The 14,675-nt window shown below is 45.4% G+C and overlaps 1 protein-coding gene across 3 annotated transcripts in view; it reads left to right on the forward strand.

Annotated features, from left to right (window-relative positions):
• The window catches only part of HEBP2 (heme binding protein 2), a 60,647-nt gene that overhangs the window by 36,222 nt on the left and 9,750 nt on the right, over positions 1-14,675 (forward strand). The window contains exon 1 of one of the 3 annotated variants that reach the window (XM_072141418.1): positions 9,561-9,708. The exons of 1 other annotated variant lie outside the window; for it this stretch is intronic. The gene's annotated coding sequence lies outside the window, so the exon portion shown is untranslated. Of the gene's footprint in view, positions 1-9,560; positions 9,709-14,675 lie in introns of those variants that run through there. One more of the 3 variants, XM_072141417.1, reaches the window with a different exon arrangement.

Here is a 14,675-nt window from a genome sequence, read left to right on the forward strand (position 1 = left end):
TGAGTCTCGATTTCTGCTGTGACATTCGGATTTTTTAAGTCAGAATTTGGCGCCAGCAACATGAAAACATGGATCCATCCTGCCTTGTATCAATGGTTCAGGCTGGTGGTGGTGGTGTCATGGTGTGGGGAATATTTTCTTGGCACTCTTTGGGCCCCTTGGTACCAATTGAGCATCGTTGCAACGCCACAGCCTACCTGAGTATTGTTGCTGACCATGTCCATCCCTTTATGAATACAATGTACCCAACATCTGATGGCTACTTTCAGCAGGATAATGCGCCATGTCATAAAGCTGGAATCATCTCAGACTGGTTTCTTGAACATGACAATGAGTTCACTGTACTCAAATGGCCTCCACAGTCACCAGATCTCAATCCAATAGAGCATCTTTGGGATGTGGTGGAACGGGAGATTCGCATCATGGATGTGCAGCCGACAAATCTGCGGCAACTGTGTGATGCCATCATGTCAACATGGACCAAAATCTCTGAGGAATGCTTCCAGCACATTGTTGAATCTATGCCACGAAGAATTGAGGCAGTTCTGAAGGCAAAATGGGGTCCAACCAGCTACTAGCATGGTGTACCTAATAAAGTGGCCGGTGAGTGTATATATAAAGATAAAGTAACCTTACCTGTTCTTGGAAAGTTCGGGGCCTTGTCCTGCAGTGGCGGTGGCGCGGTGGGGGAGCCGGGAGCGGGGAAGGGGGGGCGGAGGGAGCGGGAAGGGGAGCCTGGAGCTTGAGCAGGGACGGAGGGAGCAGGTAGCCGAGAGCCTGGAGGGGGGGGGAGATGTGAGCGGGGGTTCAGACGGGATGGAGGGGGAGCCGGGAGCGGAGAGCCGAGAACCTGGAGGGGGGGGGGAGACATTAGCGGAGCGTGGTTGAGAAGGGAATGGAGGGGGAGCCGGGAGTGGAGGTATGGGCGGGAGCGAAAGCATGCGGGGAGTGGGGGGCGGCAGCACATTGGGAGCATGGTGCCAGACAGAGCACCGGAAAGTGTTGCCGGCTGGCAGGAGTTTGATGCAGGCAGGCAGGGGGCGGAAGCTCAGTGTCGGCGGCGTTGGGGAGCAAGGTGGACTGACGGAGGGCTGCAACGCGGTCCCATCTGGTGTGTGGCCCGGGAGCTCAGTGCTGGCCGGTGCCGCCCACTCGTTGAGCAGGAGGCGCGGCGCCTGAGGTGAGATGCTCAACTTGCCTCTTGGCAGGTGCGCCCCTGGTCAGGAGAGACTTGTTATAATTGTGGTGCCCCACATTCTCCGCAGACACCTGACAGAGGAAAGAAAGCTGGCAGTCCAGAATATGCCCCTGTCCCGAGGCCCTAAGCCTCTTCACATGTTTCTAGGACTGGCCAGCTACTGCAGGCCTGGGATAAGGTCTGCTGCCTCTAGCCTGATGCTGCCCCTTTATGACTCCATTGACTCTCCTCCATTTCGCCTTAGTCAAGAGCAGGGGCAGACTGGGAAATTAAAATGGCCCTGGAAAAAGTTTTAAATGTGGCCCCATTTTGTGGGTTGGTCCAAATTCTCAGAAGGTGGAGTCAACAAAAGGGGACGGGTTCAGAATACCATCCACAGCCATGTTTGTAGTATGTTTGCTTATGCAAAATAACATTCCTTTAATATAAACAATATATTCTGCAGCAGCTGAGGTGTGAGGTGTGTATTATGAGGTTCTGCAGCAGCTGAGGTGCGTATTATGAGGTTCTGCAGCAGCTGAGGTGCGTATTATGAGGTTCTGCAGCAGGTGAGGAGTGTATTACAAGGTTCTTCAGCAGCTGAGGAGTTTATTACGAGGTACTGTAGCAGCTGAGGTGTGTTATATGATGATCTACAGCAGCTAAGGGGTGTATTACGAGGTTATGCCGCAGCTGAGGTGTGTTATATGATGATATACAGCAGCTAAGGGATATATTATGAGGTTCTGCTGCAGCTAAGGTGTGTATTAAGAGGTTCTTCAGCAGCTGAGCTGTGTATTATGAGGTTTTGCAGCAGCTGAGATGTGTATTATGAGGTTCTAAAGCAGCTTAGGTGAGTATTATGAGGTTCTGCAGCAGCTGAGATGTGTTATATGATGATCTACAGCAGCTGAGATGTGTATTATGAGGTTCTTCACCATCGGAGGTGATTATTATAATGTTCTGCATCAGCTGAGGTGTGTGCTATGATGTTTTGCAGCAGTTGAGGTGTGTATAATTATTTCTGTAGCAGCTGAGGATTGTGTTTATGAGGTTATGTTGAAACTGAGGTGTGTATTATGATGTTCTGCAGCAGCTAAGGTGTGTATGTTGAGGTTCTGCAGCAGCTTATGTGTGTTAAATTGTTTTCAGTGACAGAACTGATAGTTGTAAGTGTCTATCAGTGACATAAGGCACCCCCATGTAACACTACCAAACACAATCCAAATAATGCTACCATATTATAAATACAAATTGCAACTATATCTTTACTATATACTACCACAATTGTGTGACTGAATAGCACCACCATACACTGGCTACTGTCGCTAATGAACAGCATCACAGCAAATCTGTCTAATAGCACCAACATAGGAAGCACATTGGGGCTTATTTACCAAGGGTTGCGCTGCTCACTTTCATTGGACTTTCCGACGTTTTTGGGATTTGCACGGCTTTGAAAGGTATTTAGCAGGGGTTTGTGCTGGAATTGTGTCACACGAGATTGTCTTTGGCACAGCTGTGCTGGCTTACATGTGGCAGAACTTGGGGGTGTGCCGTCAGGCGATCCGACTGATTCGGACTGAGTGCAGGATTTAACTTTCAAATTGTGCTGCAAGACATAAGAAGGTGAACTCTGTCAGACCTGAGCGGGGAAACGACACATGCAGGATATCAGGCGCACAATCTTAGGGAATCGCGGCACAGTGCATTATCAGCGGACAATGCACTTTCTGTGAACTCAGTTGGACAGGTAAGTAAATGTGCCCCATTGTGAACAACATAGAAGAAAACATAGAATAGTTAACCTATCACTGGAATATGTCATGGTAAATAACAAACAATAAAAAATCTTCTATGATGTAAATACTTTTGTGTAAAAACTACAAAAGTGCTTAAGGAGTGTAATAAGTTGCATTTAAAACAAAAGAAAAGTGCCAGAATTACATTTTTACATTCCGACATCAACACTAATATGTGCAGATGCTCAAATAGTAATTACCTCCCCTTAGGCCCCTTTCACACTTGCGTTTTTCATGCGCATTTTCTGCGCATGCTTTTGACGCGCAGAACTTGCATTGCACTCTGACCCATTCTAATCAATGGGTCTTTTCAGACTTGTATTTTTTTCACGTACACACGCGCGTTTTTTATAACGCGCGTTTAAATCTCGACATGCTCTACTTTTGCAAGTCACGCGCATGAAAAACGCACCATACAAGTCTATGGAGATGCATCAAAAACGCATTGCACTCTGAGACACTTGCAAGTCCAATGCAAGTGCAATGCGTTTTTCATGCATCAATTGCCATAGAAAAGATAGAGCTCAGTCCTGAGTCCATTTCACGTGCATTTTCTGCGCGTGAAAAACACATTGAAATTGCATTGAAAACGCGCGTGAAAAACTGAGACACTGAACAAACTCTGACTGAAAACTGATTGAAATCTGATGCAAAATGTGCGTTTTTCACTGACCAAACCCTGATCGCACCCTGATCAAACTCTGACGTGATCTGCAACGCAAGTGTGGAAGGGGCCTTATAGTAACTTCTGAAGACTTCTAGCACATTAGTCATTCAGGTCAGCACGTTATATTTCTATATAACACAGGACTCCTGTATTATGCACTATGTGCAGTCTGTGGGATCCTGTGCATGAGCGCTCAGGGTGCGATCACACGTTAGCGTTTTGATTGCGTTTAGAAACGGAATCAAAGCGCACTGGGGCGTGCCGGTCACATATGCATTACTATGTAAACACATGCGATCGGTAACCAGCACCCAGTGTCTTGTATTATCTAAATGCAAGACACCAGGTGCAGGTTACTGATCACATGCATTTCCATCGCATATGCGATCAGGCATGGCCCGCCCCAGTGCGCTTTGACTCAGTTTCTAAACAGAATCAAAACGCTAACGTGTGACTGCACCCTTAGGGTGATGTCACATGTGGCGTTTTGAACGCGTTTTTGGCCCGTTTTTAACCCCTTCCCACACTGCGTCCGATATCGGACGCAGAGCTGATGCTAGTCCAGCTCAAGATCTGAGCCATACCGGCATCGGGAAACACGGGGTGCCAGCTGTGACTGATAGCCGGCACCCCAGTGTAACACCCGCGGTCGGAGTGTGGCCCACAATGCCCCCCCCTGGAACAATTTTCAGGGGGCACCGATTGTTGTTATGGCATATGGGAAATGTTATTCAGAAACTTATTTAGGTGGTAAATCTATCTGCCTGAAAACGCAATGATTTCGAATTTTGAAAATGGCAAATTTTTTAAAATATTCAGCTTTTTTTTTTGGTAAATAAACGCAAAACTCATCAGCCAAAATTTACCACTAAAATGAAGTACAACATGTGAGGAAAAAACTGTCTCAGAATCACTTTGATAAGTAACAGTGTTCAAAAGTTATAACCATATAAAGCGACGCATGTCAGAATCCAAAAAATGGGGCTGAGCTTTAAAGTGCAACAGTCATTCTAAGCAAAAAAAACTAAAATACATAATTCTGCTCCAGGTGTCCCTGGGAATCATTCCTCAAAGTATTTTGCCTCTTGGTCCTCATTTAGTACCTTTTTTGGCCATAGCAACCAATGTTTCCAGCTCTCAAAAAACTACAATCAGCAAGATGAAGGGGAGGGACTTCCTCCTGTTACCTCATCACAGGTGCATAATGCTGCTGACCAATGACACCAAGCTATCTATCTATCTAGTATCCATTTATCTATCTATCTCATATCCATCTATCTCCTATTTATCTATCCCTCCTATCTATCTCCTATCTATCTTTCTATCTCATATCTTTCTATCTATCTATGTCCTATCTATATCATATCTATCTATCTATATTTCAGCTCATCCATAGAGCCATTATCAAGCATACTGGGTCTATGGAGCTGGAACGTTGCACCTTATATTGCCATGGGTGAATAAAGATCACCTTTATCCTTACTGGAGTGCTGCCTCATTGCATTTTTTTGGATATATGACCTTACAAACCGGTGGATCGGGTTTGTTGAAGGCGTGCACCCATCATTGGACTTGATCCATTACACTCGCTGTGCTGCTCCACAATCGGACTGTTTGCTTAAAACATCACCAGTTACAGATGAAAATTATCCCATGTGGGGGTAAATGTCTGAGGCATTGCTGTACTGCCCTGATTAGATCCAGCAACTTTACTTAACCCTTGCAGACCTGGCGATCATGGAACCACCGGGTCTACAGACCCAAAAGCAGCACTACCTCTGCTATTCACTACATAGCGCTACTTTACCGCTATGCAGTGAAGAAGGCAGAAGCCGTAATAAACCGCTTCTACCTTCTTCTTTGGTTAATATTGAAATATAGAGAGGAAGATATGGGAAAGATAGGTGATATATAGGAGAAAGAAAGAAAGAAAGAAAGAAAGAAAGAAAGAAAGAAAGAAAGAAAGAAAGAAAGAAAGAAAGAAAGAAAGAAAGAAAGAAAGAAAGAAAGAAAGAAAGAAAGAAAGAAAGAAAGAAAGAAAGAAAGAAAGAAAGAAAGAAAGAAAGAAAGAAAGAAAGAAAGAAAGAAAGAAAGAAAGAAAGAAAGAAAGAAAGAAAGAAAGAAAGAAAGAAAGAAAGAAAGAAAGAAAGAAAGAAAGAAAGAAAGAAAGAAAGAAAGAAAGAAAGAAAGAAAGAAAGAAAGAAAGAAAGAAAGAAAGAAAGAAAGAAAGAAAGAAAGAAAGAAAGAAAGAAAGAAGTAATATAAGTAGACAGAGTTACAACAGCTAGATATGCATGAACCTTTTATAGGCAGCAGTCAGCCCCATTATGGCACTCACAGGTAGGAAGCATTTAGCATTTGCACACTGTGCTCGGATCTTCTGTTCCTGCGGCTTTTGTGTTCCCCTCCCCTCAGCCAAATCCCGACTGGCCAGTGTAAGTTATTTCTGCTTTCCTTCTCACAAAGCAGAGAAGCATCTCCCCCACCGAGCTGCTGGATGCCCCCTCAAAGTTACTGCAGTATTTGTTTGGTCTTTGGTGGAGAGCAGCAGCAAGAACACAGACCCCTGCTGCTGCTCTACCACCAATGAGCGAGGGCTCTGCACAGGGGGCAGGGCTCTTCTCCCCCTTCCATGTTGCCGGCCTGATATGTGTGATTCTTACTTACTCTTCTTGCTAGCTAATCTCTTCTACAATTTTTACGTTAGAGTCCATTATGTAAGCTCATGGTGAGTAGCCAGGAGGAAGAGGGGAAGGGACGATTGGGGGTAGGGGGGTTTAGATACAAGACACAGGAGAGAGAGGACACACTTGCCGGGCGACCAAAAAGGGAGAGGTGAGAGAAGACCGGCACACAACCAAGGAAGGGGAGAGAAAAGAAGCAGAGAAAAAAAAAGAGGGGGCATGCACAGGATGAGTTTTAGTAAAAGGAGGGGAAGGTCCCCAATACAAAGGAGGCAAGAAGTGGAAATCAATTTTCCAAAAGTGTCCTTGAATCACACGAAACCCCTGGGAGTCCCTAATCGGGGTTTAGTAAGGCAGTACAGCAAGCAGGGCTCCCGTCCCTAGACCTAAGAACTAGCATAACAGCTTAACTGACAGGCCCGTTGCTGTCCAGGCTTTTACGATGAGCGAGAGCACAGGGGGGAGACTTGACAGGGGACAGAGACCCACCACATTCACGTTTCTCTGGGTCAGCAGACTCCACACCCCGGTGTCCCCCCAGCGCCCATCCATTCCAGCCCCTCGCCACAGCCCCTGTGACCCCAGCTACAGTGGAGGCTTTCCCCCTCGCTTTATATTGAGACAGCCTTTGGGCCTATGCGGTGGCTAACAGGGGAGGATCTGGGTGACCACACCAAACAATACAGGTGTTGTCAAATGTCTACATTTGCACAACAAAAGGATCCCATATTTGACAGAGACAGCCTTCACCATCTGAGATTCAGTTGCAGCTGGATGGTCTCTCCTGGAATGCAGGGCTCTCTGTGGGCGCTGATCTAGAGGGCGACCCTATTTGCGTACAACCAGGTGGAACGGAAACCCCCAGACATACGTGGCATCATACTCCTGAATCTTGTCTAGGAGAAGGCGTAATCGCTGCTCCAACTTACCCAGTCTGTTTTCATGAGAGGTGGTTTGCCTTTCTACAGAGCACAACCTGGATCCCATTTGCCCCAAAGTGCAGTTGCATCCTCTCCATCCTGATGATCATGGAGTCAAAGAAAGGGGACAGGGAAGCACTTCAGGGCATTGTGTAGTTCAGCTTTAGTTACGGAGGTTCCACTGGCAGGTATGACCACATGGCGAGATAGACCCTCATATGGTGAGCCTGGTGTGGCTCTGGGGCCTCTGCTGGGGAGAATGTGAGTAAGGCTTGCAATGAGAGGTCTCTCCCTGTATCTACAGTGTTCTTTTCCTGTGGTGAATCCACATCTCTATGTCTCAGGTCTTGGATGACCTGGGGCGGGGGTGTAAAAGGGGGATCAGCGGTCCGGCCATTTATGTCCTGAATGCCTGCCCAGCTCCTTCAATCCCCCGCCCCTTCTTACCATCATTGTGGACTCCAAGGGCATCAAGCCCACCGGGGGTTCGATCCATGTAGGAGGCTCTTACACATCACGGTCATGTGTGATAGCTGCATGTAAGGGGTTAACACGAGTGAGTGGAGGAATCTCCGATCGCAGGTATTAGAGGCTGAAGTCAGTTGTAAAATACACCTGACAACTACAGCTTCTGGCACTGGCTCAGTTCAGAAGCCGGATGTAGTAGTCAAATGTCTGAAAGGGTTTAATAAATTAGCAAAAATATATCTACATACTGTTTTTTTTCCTGTCAAGATGGGGAGCAGAGTGTACAATAATGAGCAAAAAATAACTTTTTTGGATGCAATGAAATAAAGAATGAAAAATGTTAAGGTGTCTGTATACTTTCCATACCCACAGTACATCAAAGGCTTTAAAATTATCGTCGCAATTCCAAATTGATGCGGCCAGATTAACAAATGAATCACGGCCACACCGTCTATTCGCACCCTACTACTTGGACATCTAAAGTGCTGTTTTCCAGTGCGAGGTTTGTTGCTGATGAGTAAGCAGTACATAAAGAAATACAGTGCGAGGCTGCTGATTTCCATGGGGACTTAATCTGGGTGTTACTGGAAAAACCTGAGTCCCTTCCAGACTCTGGGGATTAGGTGACAATGATGTGCATATTACATGCACTACACACGTTTGCTAGACCTCACCTTTCGGAGAAACTGGTTATGCAATGATGATTTTAGAGTATCTTTCTGTGAACTGTATATCATACGAAATGCACTGCCTATCATAATAAGCAAAATGAATTGTACAGAATATTACATACATTTTAGAGAATACATTTCAGAACTATTTTTGCCTCCCTTATTTTAAATATGTAAATATGAAAACAGTGGTGGTTCAACACTGAGACCACCTACTGATAGACTAGTCCTGGTGCACTGGATACAGATGAGAAGTAGAATCAGAAGATGTATTCAGGTGAACTTACTGATCCAGATTTATTAATTGTAAGGGAAAGTGCAATTTTCTTCACAGATGTGCAGGATATGCTAGATTATTGTGATTATCTTTTTTTAGTTGCACTTTTAACATAAAGCGTGCAACACAATTATGTCGATTTGCTGTAATAAATGTGTTGCAAACTGTGACTAAGCGATAACACGACCCTTTAGGTGCAAATTGTTTTCTGTCTTGTCTGACACAGTGCAGCCGCGACACAAAACTGGCGCAGACACTTCTTATACATATGCAAATTATTCTCTTCACTTCAAAGCAGGACAGGGAACAGCCAGAATAATAGATCTGGTCCACTGTTTCTGAATGGCACAATACAGACTTCTAATAAAAGTTGCTGTATATATCCTCATCTAAAAACCTAACACAAATAATAATGAATGTTGAAGTCAGCAAGAATAATGGAAGAATTGAACCATCATTAATCACAGCAACAAATGCCTGTGTCTACCCAAGTAACAACCACTAATATGATCCGCTGACCAAGCATATTGGGGTCAAATATGGCTTTTCAGCAGAGATGACATCATATCTGAAGCTTTGGTCAAATTACTGCAATAAACAATTTCTGGTGGAAGTAGACGATATCTGAAGCTTTGGTCAAATTACTGCAATAAACAATTTCTGGTGGAAGTAGACGATATAAAATGTATGTGCTGAATGTGCACATGTGAATACCCAGCATATACTCTGCTACTGCCTTATTTTAATTTACATAATATCTGGGTTTTGGTGATAGGCTTTGCTAAGTATTTCTAGGAATGCACATGAAGCGGAGTGTAGACAGGCCATATCTTCAGCTTATAGAAATGAATGTTATGCAAGCTGTGCCCACTGAGGCGCAGAGTGGGAGAGGCCTGCAAACATATCTGTTACAAAACCACATCTTACCTAACCAGACTACACAATGAGCACATGTCACACACTGTGCTGGCCCTGCCCTGCAGCCTCCAGTATAAAACCAGAAGAACACAGGCGCTCAGCAACTGCAAAGCCCCAGAGGAAGGTCTGTATCTGCTTTCTTCATGTTACATCAGGGATATTGTTGGTATTCTGTACATATGCAGGGGGACTATTTACAGTTTGTGCTGCTGGAAATGAATTTAGTATATAATTCTATATATGTAAAAATGTGTGTGCGTGTGTTTATATACATATATATGTGTATGTGAAAATGTACACTAGAATATATAGTGATGTGTGTATATATAGTGGGGTATGAATATAGTGACATATGTATTACTGTATATGGTATGTGTGTATATATATATATATATGTGATGTTTTGATGACAGATTGCACATACATAATAGCCCTCATTTACTTAAGGGCGTGCACCAGTTTTCTGCCGTACTATGCACATTCTTTTCAGTGCAAACTGCTTCCACGTGTATTCAAGAAGTGTCTGTGCCACATTTCTGTTGCACGCGACCCTTTTGTGGTGTGGCTGCACTATTTTTCATGTGACATAAATTTCTGCTCTGAAATGGGCCTTCCGCTGCTCAGTCGGGCCATGCACTACATTTATCATGCAAAGTCCTATAGAAGTGTGTTGCATGCCGCATGTTAAAGGTGAAACAGAAAAAAAGTGGTGCACTCAGATCCATGAAGAACGTGCACTACAATTCATGAATCTGGTGAACCCTGCACACTGCACGTAGTGCAGTCTGCACTGTTATTAGTAATTGTGGGCCAATTTCTTTTCTGCAGTGGTGAGCAGGGCAGCCATCAGGAAATTCGGGGCCCCATACAGCAAAAGTGTCTGGGCCCCAACACACCCCAAAACCGAACAAGCCTCCTGCCCCCCGCAGTGACCTTTCACAAACAGGGTTTGAGGCCTGTTGCTACGACAAGGCACACTCTTCTGGTAGATTGCCAATAGGAGTCATACTATTGAACGTCACGTGCAATTTTTCACATTTTCATAAAAAAAGCTAAATCCTGCTATTGAGGGACCTGCTCAGGTTTCAAGTCACTTTGAGAGGCCTAAATAAAGTAAAACCCCATAAATTACTCCATTATAGAAACTACACCCCTCAACGTACGTAAAACAACTTTTATGAAGTTTGTTAACCCTTTAATTGGTTTACAGGGGTTAAAACAAAATCGGATGCAATTTCGAAATTACATTTTATTTGGCTAAATTAATGTGTTTTTCATAAAATGTACAAATTCTCAGTGGATAAAATTCCAAAACGCTCCTCAAAATTTGATCCCCCATCTCTCCCGCGTACAACAATACCCCATATGTGGTGGTAACCTGCTGTATGGGCACACACCAGGGCATTGAGGGGGAGCTGCGCCATTCAGAGCAGATTATGCATTGTCACTTTTTATTGGCTATACAATCTTTATTTTTTTGGCAATTTGGACATTTAAGGGCTTATTTTTTGCGACATGAGATGCACTTTACAAATACTTCATTTAAGTGGGTCTATAGCTTTTCGATGAGATTTTATTAACTCTTTAATGTATGGAGGAAAAGAAAATTGTCAATTTGGGGTTTCTTTTTTTTGTATATTTTGGGGGTCGTACACCATACACTAAAAATACTATAATATTTTCATTCTATAGATCACTACGATTACGGTGATACCTCATTTATATAGTTTTTCATTTATTTTTACAATTTTACTGGAGAAAAACTAATACAGAGGAAATCTTATTTGTTTCTGCATCGCCATCTTTTCGGGAACTTAACCTTAATATTTTTTGGTTGACAGAGCTAGTTTAGGGCTTATTTTTTACGTGTTGAGTTGTTCTTTCAATTGGTACCATTTTGGGGCACATAACTTTTTTTGATCACTTTTTAGAACATTTTTGTAAAGGGATTTTATGAAAATTTATATTTTTGGCGAGTTTTTCGGGTTTTGTTTTTACGGCGTTCACCGTACGGGTCCAATAATGTTTCTGACTTATTGTACAGATTGTTACGGACGCGGTGATACCAAATATGTGGGGGGGTTTGGTGATTTTCAGGTATTTTTACTTTATTAGATGTGTATAGGGAATGTTTGTGTTTAGGGGACTTTAACTCTATTTAATTAATTATTTTTATTAAAAATTGTGTTTATTCAGTGTTTTTAACTTTTTTTTCTTTACTTTTACAGGTTAGCTTGAACAAGTGATCCACTGATCACTTGTTCAAGCTATTCTTCACCTAATACAGTGTAATACAGATGTATTACACTGTATTATGTGAAACACTGAGCATGCTGCGCATGCTCAGTGTGTCACAGCCGGGTCCTGCCAGGAGGCACGGACCCGGCACCCGGAAGAAGATCGCGCAGCCCCGGGCACCGGCAGTCCCGGGGCTGCGATCAGAGCAGCGGGACCCCCCCGGTAAGCGCCGCGGGGGGGTCCGAATCCTGTTAAATGCCCCTAGCACGCCGCGGTCAGCGCGACCGTGGCGTGTTAGGGGTTAACACCCGCGATCGGAGAAATCTCCGATCGCGGGTGTTAGAGGAGGGTGTCGGCTATAATATATAGCCGACACCCGCAGCTTCTGGCCCCGGCTCCATTCAGGAGCCGGGGCCAGAAGTTTGACGTACTATTACCGCATATTACCCCACCGGCCGGGCCCCCCCCCTAGTGTCTTAGAGTCCGGGCCCCATAGGGCAGTACCAGTTGTACTGCCCTATCGGCGGCCCTGGTGGTGAGGCCTACTTGATGATGCTTAGTCATGAATATAAGTTGAAAATATTTATGCCTTTATGTAAATAGAATGCTACTGTGGGAGATTTGGCCCAGTAGAGACCGTGGTAGCGGGGTGCTAGGATGCAGTTCAAGACAGTGACACCAAAGTACAGTCCAAAACAGGTCTCGCCTGCGTTTATTGTAGCAGCAAAATAAAACAGCCTTTACATTCAGGCATTAAATAAACAAAAATCCTACCCGTCAGGGTGCTAACTAAACAGGTGTTCACTAACTCACCACTATACAAAATCACTTGGCTGCTCCAGGCACAGAGGTCAGGGCTGTGTGCTCTCCAGCCTCCTTCCAGAGAGAGACAACCCTTCCAGCTCTGCTGAGCGGTTTAAAAAAAAGACTGATTGGGCTGCTCCCATCACCTGTGTCCAAGGTGCTGGACACCCAACCTCAGCACTAAGGCCTTGCATAATAGCAAAACCTAGGGGAAACATACCGCCCATCCACAGTTAACCCCTTCAGTGTCTCACATACCCTCCCCCTCTGTTTGCCCCTGTGGGGGCGAACACCTTTGGCCATCAGACAGTGGGTACGAGACAGGGCATCGGCATTCCCATGCAGCTTTCCTGCTCGATGTTCCACCGTGAATTTGAAATTCTGAAACATTAGGAACCACCTTGTGACCCTGGCGTTCCTCTCTTTGGCCTGACTCATCCAGGTGAGGGGAGAGTGATCGGTCACTAGTGTAAACTGTCGCCCTATCAAGTAATACCTCAGGGATTCCAGAGCCCATTTTATCGCCAAGCACTCCCTCTCAACTATGCTATAGTTCTTCTCAGGAGGTGTGAGCTTGCGGCTCAGGAATGTCACCGGATGTTCCTCACCCTCCACTACTTGGGACAGGACAGCCCCTAAGCCCACGTCCGAAGCGTCAGTCTGCACAATAAAGGTCTTGGTGAAGTTAGGGGTGATCAGTACCGGTCCCTCGCACAAAACCGTCTTAAGTCGCTGAAACGCCCCCTCAGCCTCTTCACTCCACTTTACCATCACCGCCCTGCTACCCTTGGTCAGGTCAGTCAGGGGTGCCGCTATGGTAGCAAAATCGGGGATAAATCGGCGATAATAGCCCATTATGCCTAGAAAAGCCCTCACTTGCTTCTTGCTCATAGGTCGTGGCCACTGCTGGATCGCCTCCACTTTATTTACTTGGGGTTTGATGACACCTCGCCCAATACGGTACCCCAGGTAACGGGCCTCTTCCAGACCCAGTGCACATTTTTGGGGGTTCGCTGTCAACCCTGCTGCCCTCAGGGAGTCTACCACTGCTTGTACCTTGGCCAGGTGACTCTCCCAATCGTTACTATAAACTATGATGTCATCCAGGTAGGCCGAGGCATATCTCCGGTGAGGTTTTAGGACGAGATCCATTAACCTCTGGAATGTGGCGGGAGCCCCATGTAGCCCAAAGGAGAGTACCACGTACTGAAAAAGCCCATCAGGAGTAACAAAAGCGGTCTTCTCTTTGGCCCTGTCAGTAAGGGGTACCTGCCAATACCCTTTCGTCAGGTCAAGGGTGGAGAAGAATCTAGCCTGTCCAAGTCGTTCTATCAACTCGTCAACCCTGGGCATGGGATAAGAATCAAATTTGGACACCTCGTTCAACTTCCTAAAGTCATTGCAGAACCGTAGGGAACCATCAGGTTTGGGAATCAACACAATAGGACTCGACCAGTCACTTTTAGACTCCTCGATAACCCCCAGGTCTAACATCTGCCTGACTTCTTCGGATATGGCAAGCCGGCGCGCTTCAGGGACCCGGTAGGGTTTTTGGTGTACCCGGATGTGGGGTTCGGTTATGATATCATGCTTGATGACTGAAGTACGTCCCGGTAACTTAGAGAACACATCCACATTCCGGAGCACAAACTCCTTTGCTTCCTGAATCTGGGCCCTGGAGAGGGACTCCGAGATCCGTACTTCAGGCACCTTGGCATCGGGTACACCTACCTCCGGTGTCCCCTTCTTGGGGACAGACGCTTTTTCTACTCCCACGGCCATCAGGGACTCTCTTTCCCTCCATGGCTTTAGGAGGTTCACGTGGTATATCTGTTCGGGTTTCCTCCTCCCCGGCTGAGATACCTTGTAGGTAACCTCCCCTACTTTCTCCATGACCTCATATGGTCCTTGCCATTTTGCCAAGAACTTGCTCTCAACGGTGGGCACCAGAACTAGCACTCTGTCTCCTGGGTTAAAGGTCCTGAGTCTGGCTGACCTATTGTAGACCCTAGACTGGGCCTCTTGTGCCCTTGTCATGTGCTCCTTTAC

This window comes from Engystomops pustulosus, chromosome 3 (genome assembly GCF_040894005.1).
Source record: "Engystomops pustulosus chromosome 3, aEngPut4.maternal, whole genome shotgun sequence".
Taxonomy (NCBI): domain Eukaryota; kingdom Metazoa; phylum Chordata; class Amphibia; order Anura; family Leptodactylidae; genus Engystomops; species Engystomops pustulosus.